The following is an 18,003-nucleotide window of genomic DNA, read 5'->3' on the forward strand; positions in this document are numbered from 1 at the left end:
TGTAGTTATGTGCAAATGGTAAATGCGTCCCAGTGGTTTTTTATGTTATGTGTGTTATCGAGAAGACTGCACCCCACGGTCCCGCGCCAAAACTGAACTAATGCTGCTAGAGTGCAAAGGAAGACAAATGCAACCATATTGAGGGCTCATGTAAGGGGTGCACGAAAATGCACCATATGTGTGTCCAAGCCCACTAGGTGCCACTGCCGCCAGTCTCAGTGGCAGGTTGTTCCTGCGTGCTCCATCAACCTTACTACTACCTCACTTACCGTGTATGTATAAGCATATAACAAAATGTTGTAGTTGTTAAAAACGTAGTGTACAAGTAATATGCTCAAATTGGCCATATGGATGGCACCAGCAATGTCAAAAACGTGAGCTTTGGAAAGACTCAATGAGTATTGTATATTATGTGAATGTTTATATCTCTTCCACCTAAAGTCTGCAACACACGAGGAAAATACCTTTGTGAGCACACGCAAGGCCATTCCCCCTTCTTCCCAGTGAAGCCGGCCAGACGAAAAAGCAGAGGCCTGTGCTGCCCTGCTCCACCTCCCCCAACTCGGCTGGAGCCGCTTCAAGCATTCACATTCCCCCGCAGCACCCAAGGCCACGGCCTGCCACCTGAATTATTTACAACCCAGCAGTAAACCCCGGCCTTAAAACACAGATCCAAAGGTGCCCTTTCTTAGGCTCCATGACCCACCGGCTCACTTTAGGTTAATGACCCCTGTAAAATGAGGACACCCAATATTATGGCAACATTACAGGAACACATCCATAATGACTTCTAACAAGACATGATAACACGGACCGCCTGTCCCATGCCCCGAGACCCAACCCCACGACCTCTGATACCCGGTCAACAGGACGATGGTAACCATGTATTGATGAATCGCCAACAGACCCCACTCTAGGTGCATTCCTCCTGTGTTGCGTTAACCTGTAGAATAACCTATTGGAAGATTTACCAGGGAAGATAATAATGCAATGTTGAATGACTGCGGTGTGCGTGGCCCTAGGGCAGAAAGTCAGGAAAGACATTCATCTCTGACACTGATCACGGTTGGCACAACAACACCGCCCGGCTGAGCCCAGCTGACCTGCCAGGCCCAGCCCAACCCACGAGGGTAACCAGTGACGTCCTCCAGCCGCGGCAAACCACATCGCAGCAGCACCTATAGCTAGTCGTCGCCACCCAATCCCCACGAACTTGTGCCCCCTATAGCATGTAGGTTCTTATGACATTTTTTGTAAATATATACGCCTGTCTTTGCTATTGTCAGACAGAGCGCTCTCGGAGTTTGCAGAGTTCTTTGCATGCCCTATTTTGATTGATAAACTCCCATTTAAGCTCACCCGCACTTTGTCCTGGCCTTATTCCCATCCTGGGAGAGTCCATTATTGTCTCTCATTGTGGGGAGGATCGTGCTATCTGGGGACGCTTGCCTTCACGAGTTTCCTAGTCGTTCCCCACACTCGCTCACCTTGCTTTAACCGCAGTCACCACGCTTAGCTACTTGCTTTAATTATACTTCTCACTCTTACACAAAAGACAGAGGGACTCATCAGGGGTTGGGCAGAGCGGTGAAGATGCACTGGTAACGCTATCACCGCTGCATTACAGCTCCGCACAATCCCGAGTTTGGGCGGAAATCTCCAGCTTTCCACCCGTTTATGGTTCTATTACCGCCAGCACTATTACTGCCAGTGGTAATAGTACCAGAAAACTCCATAGAGTCCTCTGGACTCTCAAGAAAATGGGAAATTACTGCCTTATCACTACTCTGGATCCGGCACTAATAGAGCTGGACTGAGTAGCGGTAATGCTAATAGTACTGGTGGTATCCCAGCACAATTACCGCCGGGATACTGGCAAGGCTACGCTGAAGGCCAAAATCTTTATCCAAAAAACACATGCCGCCAATATCCCAGAGATATCTCCTTCACTCAAACATAGAAGGAACGCAATGTTTTCCACTATGACACCGCTGCTCTTTTAATTACTAGTACAGTATTTTCTACTACAACACTGTTTTTTCCTGACTCGAGGAAGATACCCTTCACTTTTTCGACTAACCAAGAAAAGCGATGCAAGAGCTTCGCCTACACAGTCAATACAAAATTAAAGTTGCCAAGCGTATATTTATGGAAGGATGGACTTACCATAAAATACCACCTCACCCCAGGTGAGGGCTCCAACCAACCAGACAAGCAAACTGAAGGGTATCAGGTCAAACCTCACAATGGACGTGCGTGGTGAGATACCACCTCACACCTCTAAAATAACAAACTAGGTAAAAATACATACACAGGACTTACAACGTAAAACAGTTCACTCACTCCTTCAAAGGATTCACCCTTTCAATACCCGTAACCTCTGCTAACTCCACACGTGCACTCCAATTCTACCCTTACCAAACCACCTAAATCAAAGAACAACTCCCCTATTTCCCCCTCTTGCTTTACCTCCCAAATGTGTACTCACGTGAACCTAAAGCGCTCTTTAGTGTTGTTCCTTCAATTTGTCCTGTACAGCTGAACCAAGGTACTGCGCCTCCGGGGAACAGACAGGCCTTGAACCACTATGGTGCCGTAAACCTCTTTTTTACCGTGCACAGAAGACTGGTCCCTGCAGAGAGGCACTGCAGCCAAATTGTGCAGACAGGAGACCCCCAATGTCTCAGAAAGCTGTCGGTCCCTTCCTGGTTGCCAAAATGTGGGGATGGCCCCCAGATCATCTTAACTCAAAGCGGGCCCACCACTTAAGAAGCAAGTGCACTTCTGTACGTAAAGCAAGTTTATTGTACAATCGTCTGGGGAAGGGCTAGATGATGCTTGACACATTACATACATTTTTGCAACAGTTAAAACACTCACATGTATTTTATTACAATACACCCTCCACATGTGATTGGACAAGACCTACACAAAAGAATTACAATCTTTTTCCAATTCTCCCGTTCTCATTGGTTGCAGTTTCTTAACTACCATCTCCAGCTCATATGTACAACACACCCTCTTTTAGGATTCATCCGTGGTATGTCGTGACATCATCACATGCTTACACATTCATATACAAACATGATTTATTACAAGTCCCAGTTGACCTGAGACCTTCTAACCCTAATGTAATTGCACATGGTTTGCACGAATACTTCAAACCACATGAGGAAAAGGAAAATAAACAGGTTGCCTTTGAACTGACGATAACTATCTCACCTACCCCGACTTTACTGCCGTCTCCTGAACATTCTAATCTAAATGACTACCATTTCAGCACGCATGACACATCCTGAGAAAACAATCAAAACCTATGAGTATCGGTCACATGGCCTCGAGCATCCTTTCACCCCTTGTTTATTCTTGGTCAAAAGCAAATGGCTGGATCCTTCTGTAAGCTCCCATGCACTTAAAAGAGATTACATCTGCCTTCTGTGAAACTACCAGGCCATAAAACCACTGGCCGGTTTGTTGGCGGACCATTTGCTCAGTTAATCAATACTTCTCCTTCGGCCTCCAATCATGCAAAACTAGTTGTTCTCAGACGCTCAGAATTCACCTTACGAACGGCTGGCTGCAGAGTTTGATAAATTCATAAAGAGAGCACACTACATGTAGATTTATAAATTCCTTATCCTATGTATGTATGTCAGTGTGCATGCATGTTTAATAACTGTCATCTCTTCACACTTCACAGTGGGATCTTCATGACAAGCCCGCTTCCTCGTGTGTGCATTATGAAACTCCTCATTGTCCAGTTTGTAGGCACTTCCTAGCACACCTTATCTGGATTGTGTTTATATTTCATTTGGCGGATTTTGGCATTTATCTTGCTACGTGCGTGCAAATCTAATATGTATCAACTTGAACACAAAGTAACATTTGAAGTAACACATCCCATTCACATTTAACTACACTGGATACATATCAAACTGCATCATCGCGCCAATTTCGCAGCACCCCAGTCACAAATATGGCATGCACAACCTGAATCCCTCTTCATCATTGAGACCTTTCCTGACCACCCCAACACTGGGTAGATTGCACAAGGTCTTGCTCGCTGCTAGTGTGGGGGTCTGCATTTTAGGAGACAAGCACAGTGGGATAATTCAGAGACAGATTTTGTATTATATGTACAAATTATGTCTGATTGACTCATTCATGATTTAGATGGTTCGGATTAAATCACAGCATAAAATTGTTGTTTCCTTGGGTGACCCGTAGGTGCTACAAGGTAGGTCTTTGGTGACTAGGATGCTAATATTTGCAAGAGGTTTCCGTGGTTGCTTTTCCTGGAAGTTCCTTGCCAAATAGGTAAAAGACACTCGCAACCGACCGAACAACACCAGAAAGACCCCAGGCAACTGGGGTGCCAGCAGAAAATACATTGGACGTGATGCAAGACTGCAGGGGCAGGAGAGACACCAAAATTCTCCTTAAACCGAATTTGCAGCAAAACTCACCAACACCTGAGAACAGGCCAAGGGAGACCAAGCGGCCTGAGACCCTGGCTGTTAACTCAACAGAGACTGTTTTCAAAACCATGCTGGAAAAGGAGGAAGAGGCTTAGATTGTTTTTTAAAGCCAATACCTTGCACTTCTTGCATACTGCATTGCTGCACTCTGTCCCAACTTCCAGTGCTATGTGGATGACACTCAGCTCATTTTCAGGCTCCCCTCAGCCACCTCTTCCCCCTCTCTCATCTCTGACTGTCTGTCTGCCCTCCAGGAGTGGTGTGCCACCAATGATCTCTGCCTTAATGCCAGTAAGACTGAGATTCTCCTCATCGGCACAATTGCACCCTCCTTTCCTGTCACTCTCTAGCCGGCCTCTCTTGGCCCTCTTCCTACTCCCACCTGTGAGGCTAAAAACCTCTTCGTCATCTTTGACTCCACACTCTCCTTCTCTCCTCACATCTCTGACACCTCTAAGAAGTCACACTACCAGCTGCACCTGCTCAGAGGTATTCTTCCTTTCCGCTCCTTCCCCCTCAAGCTCACTGTCTCCAGAGCTCTGGTTCTCTCTAGGCTGGACTATTGCAACAGCCTCTTTCTAAATCTGCCTGCTTCTACTCTCTGCCCTCTGCAACTCATCCAGAACAGGACTGCGAGACTTGTCCTTAGCCTCAAGCTCTGGGATCGCATCTCTCCAGGACTGAAATCTCTGTACTGGCTCCCAGTGGCTGAGGGGATTAAGTTAAAAACCCTCTGCATTGTCCACAAGGCCTTCTGGGGTCTGGGGCCTCAATAACTTCAACTCTCACTTCCTAAATATCTTTATTCTCGAGCTCTTCGCTCATCCTCCTCCACCTCCCTCAGGGTCAGTCGTCTCTCCAAGCAGCGAGTTGGGGATAGATCTCTTTCTTTGGCTGGGGCCTCCCTCTGGAACAACCCCCCTGCCTCCCTGAACCTTGAGGAGAATCATCTCACCTAAACCTTTCACTTTGCTTCTGCTTTTTCGCCCCCTCTCCCCTGCTAACCTTCCTGGCTGTATCTGAATCTGCACTGAATCTGAATCTGAATCCTGGCCACCCTCTGACCTCGGGCCAGGTCCCCTCCCCCCGCCAGTCGCACACCTGCACTTCCTTCCTGACAACCCCCGCACTTGGGGACTGTTTTCTGTATCCCTGACAGTCCCACGATCGCCTGATGTCTGCACTTCCCCTTGCACTTGCCACCAGTTGGCCATATTTTTACTTATTGTTTATTTATTCTTTTTCCCATGTACTGAACTTTCCCCTCCCCATGCATTTGCGCAAACTGAATAACACCTGGCCTAGTAGGATCGTTGTCGCTGTCTCCCCTCTGTTCCCCCTCCCTTGCCTTGTCACGCCTTGAAACACTTGTGTATAGGCGCTTTATAAATGCCATATATCATATCATATCTCACCTGTGTAACCAGACTGTGGAGAAAAGACAGGCAGGTCAAACAGGCTCCTAGAGTCAGGTGAGCGCTGTAGCCGATGGGAGGGGGAGACAGAACCAGAAGGACCACAGTATAAAAGGAGACAGATGGAGAGGCAGAGTGCGGGCTGGTGTGAAGGAAGACCGAGGGTGGGCAGTCGGAGCAGCAGAGTGCTGGAGAGCTGGTGACAGACTTGGAACAGAGCGCAGGTCAGATATTTATGAGAGAGTGGTACCAGTTTGCGTGTAGTTTGAACAGTGGGGGCTACGTACAAGGTGAGTGAGAGAGAAGGAGGCAGATAGAGAGGTAGAAATGTAGAGTAAGGATGGAGTGAAGCAGGAGGGGGTAAAGGTAGTGGTGAGAGAGGCAGCAAGTGTGTGTGTCAAGGCATGGATAGAGAGGAGGGATGCAGTGAGGGATGTGGAGCGGAGAGTAGTAGTGCATAGAGAGGGGAGAGTAGTAGTGCAGAGAGAGGGGAGAGTAGTAGTGCATAGAGAGGGGAGAGTAGTAGTGCATAGAGAGGGGAGAGTAGTAGTGCAGAGATGGAAAATAGTAGTGTAAAGAGGGGGAGTAGTAATAGTGTACAGATGGGAGAGTAATAGTGTAGAGAGCAGAGACTAGTAATAGTGTGGAGACTGAAGAGTAATAGTGGAGTGGATAGGGGAGCGTAGTAGCAGACGTGAAAGTAGTAGAAGTATGGACAGGGAGAATAATGGAAGTCGGAAGTCGTAGTGTGTGGAGAGGGAAGAACAGTACTAGTATGCAGATCAGAGGTGGATAGAGAGTAGCAGGAGACAGTAGAGAGAGAAACAGAGGGCATGTCATGGGGTGTGAGGAGAGATGGTGGGTGGAGTAGGAGGGAGGAGCATAGGAGGAATTAAGGGAGAGTGACAGAGAGACATAGGGAGATGAAGATTAGAGTGTGGAAGGACAGGACCAAGGGGGGCCCGAGTATCTGGAAGGCACAAACTCTTACATTGCATCAACCTAGTGCAGGGATGATCTGGATTGCTCCCAGATGGAGACATCACGACAAGGTAAGACAGAATCTTAGACAGTAAGGATTACCAATCTCTAGAGACCATCCTGGGGTTGAGGGACACCTGCGCTAGGGAGGGACTGCCCACACTAGAGGAGAAAGGAACCCAACCAATTAGTATGTTTCACTCCCTTTGCAGCCAAGTATGATATTTACCAATCAGACTGAAAAATCTACTCATATTCAGTCTGAACAATCTGAGTATCTCCACTGTTTTAAGAAAAATATAAAATCATTGAAGTGTCTCCCAGGTTCTGTGAATTATTAAGGCTATCTGTGACACAGGAATTAATGGTCTAATTTCCAGATCTCAAATGCCCTGATTCAGCTTTGCCCGCAATCACTACCTTTCCCTCCTTTCCCTCATCTTACCATCTTCTCTGTTCTACTCTCCCTCTGCCATCCTGTCTCACTCCCTCTTATGTTCTCCCATTCTCCCTCTCTCCTCTGTCTCTCTGATGTCCACACTTTCTATGCTCCTCCTTCTCAACTTTACTCTCCTCTCTACTCTGTCCCTCTCGACCCTTGTTTCGTACACACTCCTCTCCATTCTACCCTCTAAGCTCCTCCCCCACTCTCCTCTCCTCTATACTCTCATATCTCCTTTGCGCTCTTCTCTCCCCTTCTACTCTCCTCTCCGTCCTCCAATCTTCTGTCTCATGCACTTCTTTCACTGCTCAGTCACTGTCTTTGCTCACACTCACTCATTTGACTACACTAACCAACTACCCTTCACATGCTCTAGCAACGATACGCTCATTCACAGACACAGTCTTACAAGCAGGTAGCGCTGTCTCTCACAAGCAACACGTCACCTGAAACATGCTCCACACCAATCTCTGAATCTCACTGCTCCATCATCCTTCCTCCGCCTAGTTTCTCAGTGCGCGTCCGTTTCATCTGACCCCACCCAAACTCCCATTACCATTTCTAATTCCTGAGGGGTTTTAATACCCCTCTCATCTCTTGTCATTGTTACCCTCCTCTCCCCTTTGGTTCTTTTGATCAGATGGTTTCCGGGTCCAATCCTTCTTTCTGGTTTCCTGGGGATAGGGTTACAGCAGCGGGAAGGTTTAAAAACCTTGGCAGCCCCAGGATTTTGCAAATTTGGAGTCTTTCATCCATTCCTACTCCGTCACTTCCTCAAGCATTGATTGAAAAGGGGGAAGTCTGCCTCAAGGAGTTCTTCTTCGGGTAGACCGGGTATGACCATCATGGAGAACATGCTGCGCTGTCTTGACATCCAAATGTCCTCCTTTGCTTGGGTATATAACTTGGCATCCCCAGGAACACCACTGATTTGAAACAGGAACCCTGGGTTGGGAAGATCTTCTGGGGTTATTAGGTGAGAGCAAATGGCAGTTTTCCTGTTCCCTGGGTCCAATAGGGCATTGGTTGATACTCCTTTAAACATCACTGGGAGCAGGTGTGTCTGGTCCCCCTCTTTGCTGTTATACCCCATAACACCTGGGGACTCTAAGGCCTACGTTTCTTCTGGGGCATCTATCGGACTTGCTGGTTCATTGCAAAGTCTTTTTCTGGAACTGGGTGGAATCCTTCCTGAAGTCTGGACCTCCCCCAGGTATGATAACAGATGCAGATGAAGAATGTGTCAGGATCTGAACTGGTCCTTCTGAGGAAAAGGCACAGTTTTCTCCCCTGGGATGCTCACTAGGAGGCTGAGTTTTTTCAGGGCAATCCGAGTTTGAGTATCTTGTTCTCCTCCTGGTGTTCTTGGGTAGGTTTCCACCAGAGGTCCTCTGATTGGGTTTCTGCCAGTTTCAACTTTCAAGGGCTTGGCAACAACATTGGGTCTCTGACCTCTTCTTTCTCTGCCTGTGTTGTTCCACACCTGCTTCAGGCCTCACAGTGATGTTCACCAATGCAGCGTCCGATAACCCTGATGAAATCTGGTTCTAGTTGGCATTCTCCCCATCTCACAAGACCTTTGCTGCCACTTCTTGATACACAACCTCCTTCATCTCTGGAACCATGATCGTCTCCCACACTAGATGGGCAATGGGTTGGCCTTCTTTGATTACATAGTTGTGGTTCCCTGGGATGAAGATGGCAATCTTCACTTCCGTTAATATTGTCCATCGATGATTCATGTTCCCACGTCTAGTGAGCTTTTGCATGCCAGACCAGATATCGGGGCAATTCTTTCATACATGCACACAGGAATCTCTATGTGGAGACCTCTCTTGGCCAATACCGTACCTCTCTAAAGGGTGTAGCTCTGGCATGCAAAACCTTGCGGTCCTGGTGATGTGTACCACCTTTAACATCTCTCTGGGTAGTGGGTGGCTTCTATATTGGGCCTAGATGATTTCACAATGACACAACGTGTCAAAGATGGCCTCAAACCTACCCAAATGCCCCCCTGACCTCCACCGAACACCCCACACCATTGTATGATTACTCGGGGGTTTTATACCCATCCCTTCTCTTGTTACTGTTACCCTTCCCTCTCATTTGCTTCCTTTGATCACAGGAATCCGGGTCCTCTTTCTGGTTTCACTGGGGATTTGGTCACAGCAGCAGGAAGGTTTAAAAACCCTTGGTAGCCCTCCTCCCCCCTTTCCATGCATATAGTCTCTTTAATGGGGCCTCCTGGATGTCTGCTGCAAAATTAGAAATGTAGCGAGTCTGGGATTAGTGGTGAACTTCTTTCCTGGACCGGCGTACAGGATCTTCTGCCTTCTGCAGAGACGGTGGCTGTTCTCTATAGAGTGCAGCGAGTCCCTTCCTCTACACAGCCTTGTGGGACAGATTGTCCTGGAGAGAGGGAAACAGAGCTTTGGCCACAATGGGGTACATCAGGCATTGGGCGACAGGTAGTGTACATGGTACATTCAACATGGCATATTTAAGGACTCAGCCCCCACCCCCAATTGCTTCTCCACACCTCAGGGACAGGACTGGCTCTGGCTTGCACCCAGGCAGCCCACCTGTGCCGGGTCATGAAGGAACCCAGGTCCCCCCTGACAGGGTCAGGGGCCTGATCCTGTGAAAGGGATCCTGTCAAAGGGACAAATTACAATAAAACGGTCATAAGTACTGTGACAAATCGACAATATTTGCCCCCTCTTCCCAAGTGGGAGCCACCTCTTTTGAGGGTAGGGAGGTGAGCCTGCTCTGAATATCCTCACCAGGGCTATGGGCAAGTGGGACCTCACGGAGAGGGACTCCCCCTTAGGGGACAAGGACTCCAGTTCCTATGAGATTGCCCTACATATCGGCGTATATGGGACCGCCCCTTATCAACAAATATTAAAACATCTTTTACCTTTTTTGTCTAAAGTAGGGTTTCCAAAAAAGATCCTGAACAAGGCACTACATTCAAGTCCCACCTAATGCAAGAGGAAAAGGAACTACTTCACATCAAAACCCTAGAAACATCAGTCTAAATCCACTGACATATGGTTTGGCAGAAATGTACAATCAGACATTAAAACATTTTACAGGTTTTGGTGAAAACCAATGGGAAACAATGGGATGTTATGATACCCTGGGCTTTATTTGTAGTCCGTAAAACCGCTCAGGTGTCCTTAGGATATTCTCCTTTTGAATTACTCTATGGGAGAGAACCTCAGGATGTTTTGGACATGTTAATAGAAACCTGGGGGGAAAGAGAGGAGGCCATCTTACCAATTTCATAAACCGCCCAAAAATGAAAAATCCATATGGCGGCCGTAAGAGAAATTGTGAGACATCTAGGCCAAGCCCAAGAACAGCAAAATGCAGTTTTGAAAAAACATATCACCAGGTCTTTTGCTGTCGTCAGCCTGTTTTAGTTCTCCTTCCAACCTCTGAAAATAAGATGGTTTGCAAGTGGTAAGGACCCTTAGAATATCTAATCTCACAGCCTGGTAGACGTCAGAAAACCATGTCTATCATGTTAATCCTCTTAAAGAATGGAGGGGAGACCCTAGTGAGATCACTACGCTCCCTATGGCGCACTCCTTACTGACAGCAAACATCAGTTGATTTCCCATATCTTACCCAGTCCACAACAAGAAGACGTTAGGGACTTACTGGCCCAATTCCCCAAAGTCTATTCAGAACAACCAGGGAGAGGCACTAGTTTCTTCCATTACATCCAAAATCACTGTAAGGGGAAATGATCAACCCAAGTCCATAAAGGATTCTGAATGCAAGGAACAAAAATAATTGAAATTGAGTTTGAGGAGATGCTCAAGGCTGATATCATCGAACCCTCTGAGGGCCTCGTGTCCTCCCCTATTGTCCTAGTCGCCAAACCCAATAAATCCTGGTGCGTCTGTACATTTTAGGAAACTAAATGCAGTCTCCATATTTGATAATTACCCAATGTCCTGGATTGATAAACTGATCAAAAAGTTGGGTACAGCTAAGTACATTTCTAACTTTGACTTGACAAGGGGGTATTGACTGGTTCCACTAAATCCAGTGGATAAGGAAAAGACTACCTATTGCGAGGCACTCATGGTGGCAACAGTAAAGACAGACACAGGTGATCACAGTTCAAGGGTGTTTATTAAAATGTATGCAGATTGGAAAAATGCCTAATCTAAACCTAAATCTAAGATGAGAGCAAGCCTCGACCATTCATGAAAATAAGGCCTTCCTTGTGGAGTTGTGTCAAATAAAAGGGCCTATACTATGAAACCTATTACCAAACCTTACAACTAAGACAGAAAGGGTGTGGGAGGGCTTTCAAGAAAAGAAAGAAGTGTTCACAAATAATATGTCAGGATGAGGTAGCTTCGATCTCCCTTCCCCACGTTTTGAGCACAGGGTAAGATGGGATCTTGGGAGCACAGCATACACTCGTGCTTTCCCAGAACGAGTCAACAGTCTCACTAGTAGCTATCAGGACTGTCGATGGCCAAGTCTAATTTCTCTTGGAATTCTCTTGCCTTCAAGGGCCTGGCGTATTCAATAACAAAACAAAATGAAAGCTTGTTTCCTGGTTTTACTTTGGGTGAGGATTCTCCACCCCTGTGTCCCCCTCTTCCGGGCACTGACCCCTCTTTTCTTTCAGCCTCCCTCCTCCGGGTTCACTGTGGCATGTCCTTTAACTTATAAATCTTAATGTCTTTTAAACAGTTCCAGTGGACATCTCTCGACCGGGTTCACCTTTGTCAACACACTGTTCCTTGGGATTTAAGACTTGCCCCCTTTCTCATCAGCAAACGCTTGGCTTTCTTCTTTACTGGAGTCAAGACTGGTACCATGGAAGCAGGAGTGTTCCTCGCTCCAGCTTATCAGCGTCGATACACTCCGTACACCATTGACATCTGCTGCAGCATACTTGGGCTATTGTCCTCGGTCTTATGTTTTTTTCAGCAGAGGGTTTGTGGGGTTTTGTCAAAAAGGGCAAGGTCATGTCTTTCCTCGACAGCCTCTCGATTATTTGCTGCTATTCTCCTCCTCTTGAACTGTCGGGTCTGGATAGCTGTCTCTTTGTGCGGTCTGGCTTGATCATACTGTGCTCTCTTGCTCCAGCTTTTATCCCTGTGGGGATGGGAAGGGCTGTCAGGTGTGTGTGTTTGATTCTGATCAATTGCCTGACTTTGCCTGATCCTTGTAGTGGGAAATGCCAGGTAAACGGGTCTGGTGTTAGTCCATTCTCTGGTGTGTCATGCAAAAGTGTTTGTGACAGAAAAGGGGGAGGGGCAGTGGTTTTGAATGTCCTGTGTGGTAGAATGGGGAAAAGGTGTTCAAAAGAAGGGGGATAACGCGTGTCACCCTTCGGTGTCCCACTCCCCAAGGACCCCCCATCCAGGTGATTCTCCCTCACTGGTTCACCCCCAGGAACTGGATCCAATAGCAATGTGCGTGCCCTGGAAACCTGGATGACAGATCCCCGCGGACTAGCTAGGGAGAACCCTTCAGATTTCTAACACTTCTCAACACTGCAAAGCCTATTCCAATTTAAAGTCTTACCCTTTGGTCTCCATCAGGCTCCTGCTACTTTTCAAAGGCTGATGTACAAAATATTAAAACCCTATACTACTTTCTGTGGAGCATACCTTGATGATATAGTGGTCCATAGTCACAGCTGGCCAGAGCACATACACCATCTTTATTTGATCGCCCGTGCTCTCAGGAAAGCAGGCTTAATAGCAAACCTGCGAAAGTGCCAACTAGCCCAGTCGGCTGTGAAATATCTGGCATACTTTGCTGGGAATTACCTTATTCAACCCCAAGTGGAGAAAGTGAAGGTGGTGTGCAATCTTGGGATGTTTTGGAATGTTTGCTCTATTTATTCATTTACAGATTAGCGTATCCAGTGAGATAATCTGGCAGGAATAAAATCTGCGACAAAAAAGATGCAGTTTAAAAATGCACTTTTAAATGCATTTATATGTGGGGGTGGGTTGGCGTAATATTTATGGTAAGGGGGGTATTGGGTGGTGTGGGGGGTCTACCCCGCACATTGATGCGTTCAAAACTATAAAGGTGTCTTTTTCTGCCATGGGATTTTGTGCGGCGAGATTATCACATAGAACCCAGATTGCACAGGATTGTTTTATCCCCCAATGTTATTGTTTGTTGTATTACAATTTGACAATAAAAACAAACAATTCCAATAATGACCCAATATGGCAGAACGATGGAGTTCTTGAAAACAGAAAATTTTCCCGATTTTCTTTTTAATTTTAGACCATTCTGCTATGGACACATCTGACCTTCAAGGAGCTCATGGACCAACCGCCTTTCCCTCCATTGTTGAAATAACAAACACAGATGCCAAAATAACATATTTTGCTATCATAAAACAATCCAACCCCTAAAACGAAACTCAATCTCTGTATCTTCCTGGGATTAACCGGATATTATTGAAGGTTTTTCCCAAATTACTCTACCTTGGCAGCTAATATTGCATCCCCAGAAACTAACTCTGTATAACACCGACCAAGTTAGCTTTGAGGGTTTGAAAACCTTCCTTTGTCAGGAACCAGTTCTTAAATGCCGGATTTTACAGACTGACGCTTCTAAATTTGGCTTGGGTGCAATGTTCTCTCAGGAATATGATGGGATTGAACATCCAGTATTATACCCCAGCAAGACGCTCTTTCCCAGAGAGCAATGATCTGCTACTGTAGAATTTGAAGCATTAGCCATCAAGTGGGTTGTCTAACATCTTAAGGTATTACTTAACAAGGAGGAATTTCAGGTTGATTACAGACCACTCACCATTGACCTAGATGAGCCTGAGAAAAGACACAAACCAAAGAGTAATGAGATGGTTCCTGGATTTACAACCTTTTGTTTCACTGTGAAAGGAAAGGAACAAGGAAATGTTTACTTTCTGAGATGATTCCTTCTCAGCTGAGATGGGGAAGCCACCATCGTAAAGGGAAGGTTATGTGACGAATCAACAGTATTTGCCCCTTCTCCCCAAAGGGGAGCCACCCCTTTGAGTCCTGGGATGTGAGCCTGCTCTGCCATACCCTCCCGAGGGATATGGGCAGGTGGGACTTCGCAGGGAGTGACTCCCCCTTAGAGGACAAGGATTCCTGTTCCTATGAGGACCTCCCTAGATTGCCCAACATATCAGCCTATATGGGACTGCCTGCTCAGAAGAAGAATGGAACACCATTATATTTGGCTGCAGGAAATGCTGAAGTGAATTTATCAGAAAAAGGAAAAAGACAATGGGCCTCATTATAATTTGGCGGTATTCCCACGTTACCACCATTTGGTTCTGTGGGTTTACCACAGGATTACAAGTGGTGGTAGGCATTGTAAATCCCCATTTCATGAAGTCTAAAGACTCCAATGGGAATTGTTGGTGGTATTACCACAGGGGAATTACCGGGTGGTAATTCCATCGATTTTTGGAGGTAAAGCACGAAGCCATACTCTCTGGTCTTCCTTCCTCCACTCTTCTCAGTTAAATATATGTCTCGTGTTAAAGAGATATTGTGCCTCATTACAAGGTTGCAGTGCCGGAAAAAGGTGGAGCTAATTGCTTTACCTTCATTTTTCCTGATGTTTGGCGGTATTACCACTGTGTCAATTTTTTGAGGTAAAGTGGAGGATCTACCTGGAGGTAGCCACTCCAATTTACCTCCAAAAAAAAGCTCTATGCCAAAGCCTATTGGAACCAGTTACATTTCCAATAATGTCCCAGAATGGCAGAACAAAGGAGTTCTTGGAACCAGAAAATGTACCCAATTTTCTTTTTCATTTTAGACCATTCTGCCAAGCCCTGCAATGTTACTATACGCAGATGAAGGTACCGGCGAGAACGGGAAAATATCGGGAGACCACTAGGGCAAGAGTATTTGAAGAGTGCGACTCGTCCCAGTCATAAAAACGAGCTACGAGGAATACGAGAGTACATAAAGAGTGCAACTTTTCCCAGTTATAAAGAGGAGATACGAGAAATAAAGTTGTCTGATTGCCAATGTGAAAGTCGCATAAAGCAAGTACAAATAAACCTCCGAAAAACAAAAAGAGGGACTGGGGACAATTACCATGGGAGGAAGGGAAATGGTCTTGTGAACAAAGAGACACAGACTGGATAAAGCAAAGCCCCAGCACTGCTTCTGAGTAATATGAGATAAGACAATCAAGAGAGCCAGGCAATAGAAGAAAGAGTATAAAAGAGAGAACCCAGGATTGAGGGAATCTAAAAGGAGATCAAGTCTCATGCAAAGTAGCCATGGATGCATTGAGCAACTGTGAAAGAGTCCTAAGTGAAGAAGAGAGTGTGAGGGACTATCTCAAAACAAGCTGCAAGCATTACCTTAAAGAGAGTACCAAGCCGAGGAGTGTCATGGAGGAGATATGCAGAGCTTATCAAAGAAGATTGTAAAAAGAAATGCAAGCATAAGAGAGAGAGAGACATTTCCATACAGAGACTATCCGGAACTACGAGAAATTCAGGAGAAGAAAGACCTTCTCTTGGCTGAATTTATTTTGGTTAAACTAGTGACAGGGTCAGGTCTGGACCACAGACATTTTTACTTTGGGAATTCCTTAGTTTCTTTAGATAGGCAGGGTGATCCCTTTAGCAATAGGGAAAGTTCATGATGTCCTTAATGTGTCTGACTCCTCCTTCCAATCCACCACAGTACATAAATAATGCAATAAGTGTCATACCAGTAATTAAATAATTACAAATGTACATGAGATATTCACTCCGTTAGGGTAATTCCTAATCCTGTATGGCTTTGATATATAAGTGTGGCTCTGACCTGCAGATCCTGATTTTTGGATTTGTTGTTGAAACACAGTTAGATTTGTCACTCATTGGGCCAAATTACGACCCGGGCGGTAAGGGATTACCGGTACCAGTAAGGGCACCGGTAATCCCTTACTTCCCTATTATGAGTTCCCTTTGCGGGTCCTTCCTTAACGCCTGGTTTTACCAGGCGTTAAGGACGGGACCCGCAAAGGGACATTGGTGCTAATAGCGGTACCGGAATTTGCGGTACCGTTATTAGCTCCTTCCCCATTCCCATTGAGCCCTAAGGGGGCTCAAATGGGAATGGGGAAGGGCCCTGGTGAATGGGGAATTACCGCCCCCGCCAACCTTGGAATGGGGCGGTAATAGCTCCATTCACCAGGGCGGAGTCGGTAAGGATTTGGAGGCAGCCATGGCGCTAATAGCGCCATGGTTACCTCCAAACTCCTAATGAGGCCCATTGTGTTTGAAATGCATTACTATGCTGCAGATGTTTTGGGGTTCCATTCTTTTTATTCACCTTTATTAAACATTATATTCATAACAAACTAGACATAACAAACAAGAGTTATACAGGCATTGTTCCATATGCCACAAGACGGCGCAGTTGTTCTCTGAGCAGTCTGACAGCTTTCTCCACCGGCTGCTTTGGTCTGGGTTTGAGAAAGAACAGCAAGTATCTGGCCACTTTAGAAAGAATACACCCCGAGTAATATTGGTGTTGAAGCACATCATCAGTAGAGGTGCTGATGTGGGCTGTAGACAGTGCTTTCACTCCCTCTCGAGTGACACTTGTGCTTTAGATTTCTTCTTCCTTGCAGCAGCCTACTGGAGAATGATGCCCCATATCAGTTCCTTCCCATTCCCAAGTGTCCAGAGTTTCTTACGAAATACAGTCTCAGACCTAACATCCAAGTAGGATTCTTATGATCTGGTCAATAAGTCCTTCTCCACGGGGACCTATCAGTCTCATCTGGTAAACATGGGGCATTCAGTCTGCAAAGCTACTTGTTTCATTCTAGGTGAATGATCAGTCACAACTAGGGATAATGTGTCACAGTCTGGTGTACATGCTAAAAGTGAATGGGGTATTTTAGAAACTCCCCATGGCTTTAGGTTACATGTATGCAAGCCATAGAAGTGAAATATTTTCCACTGGGATGGAAAGTTCTCTGCAGTACAATTAGGCCATAATCAGATAAAGGATCCTTCAGAATACCTCCACCCCGTTCCTTATAGCGGTCCTGCTTCATAGACCTATCTAGGATTTGATTTAGGACAATGCACAAATCACCTCCCAATTTTATTGGCGTATTGCCGATTTCACCCCAAATGGGCGAAATATATAAGTAGAAAGATTGGCCAGTTTATATCTATTGGGGCACAGGCCAACCCCAAAGTTAATTTCTATGGCACACGTGTAGGTGAATCATTATAAATAATTTCATATTTTAGCAATTCTGCAGGTTAAATTCTTGTTAATAAACACTGCAGCCATGTCCTCTGATCTGCTACTATGATAGATTGTTCCCACCAAGTCTCATTCCAATTGATCAACTCCATCTGGGGAAGATAAGTCTCCTAAAGGAATGCTATGTACAGTTTTAGGGATTTTAGTTCTTGGAAGATCTTCTTATGCTTCAGAGAAATCATTGAAGTCAGTCATTATGAAACATGGAATGCAGGGAGCTTTCCCTTGAAAAACGTGTCAATAGCAATGACTGAATCCAAGAAGCATTGAAATAATGACAACAATGACATGTAATCTCAGAAGAACTCTTAAAAAAGGAAAGAACTCCACATAATGGGACCCTTAAAGTAAAAATGTTGCATTTTAAGAACCATGTGCATGGCATTTACCATAACAACAGA

The sequence above is a fragment of the Ambystoma mexicanum genome, chromosome 5q, assembly GCF_040938575.1.
Source record: "Ambystoma mexicanum isolate Mex_15411 chromosome 5q, UKY_AmexF1_1, whole genome shotgun sequence".
In the NCBI taxonomy this organism is placed as follows: Eukaryota; Metazoa; Chordata; class Amphibia; order Caudata; family Ambystomatidae; genus Ambystoma; species Ambystoma mexicanum.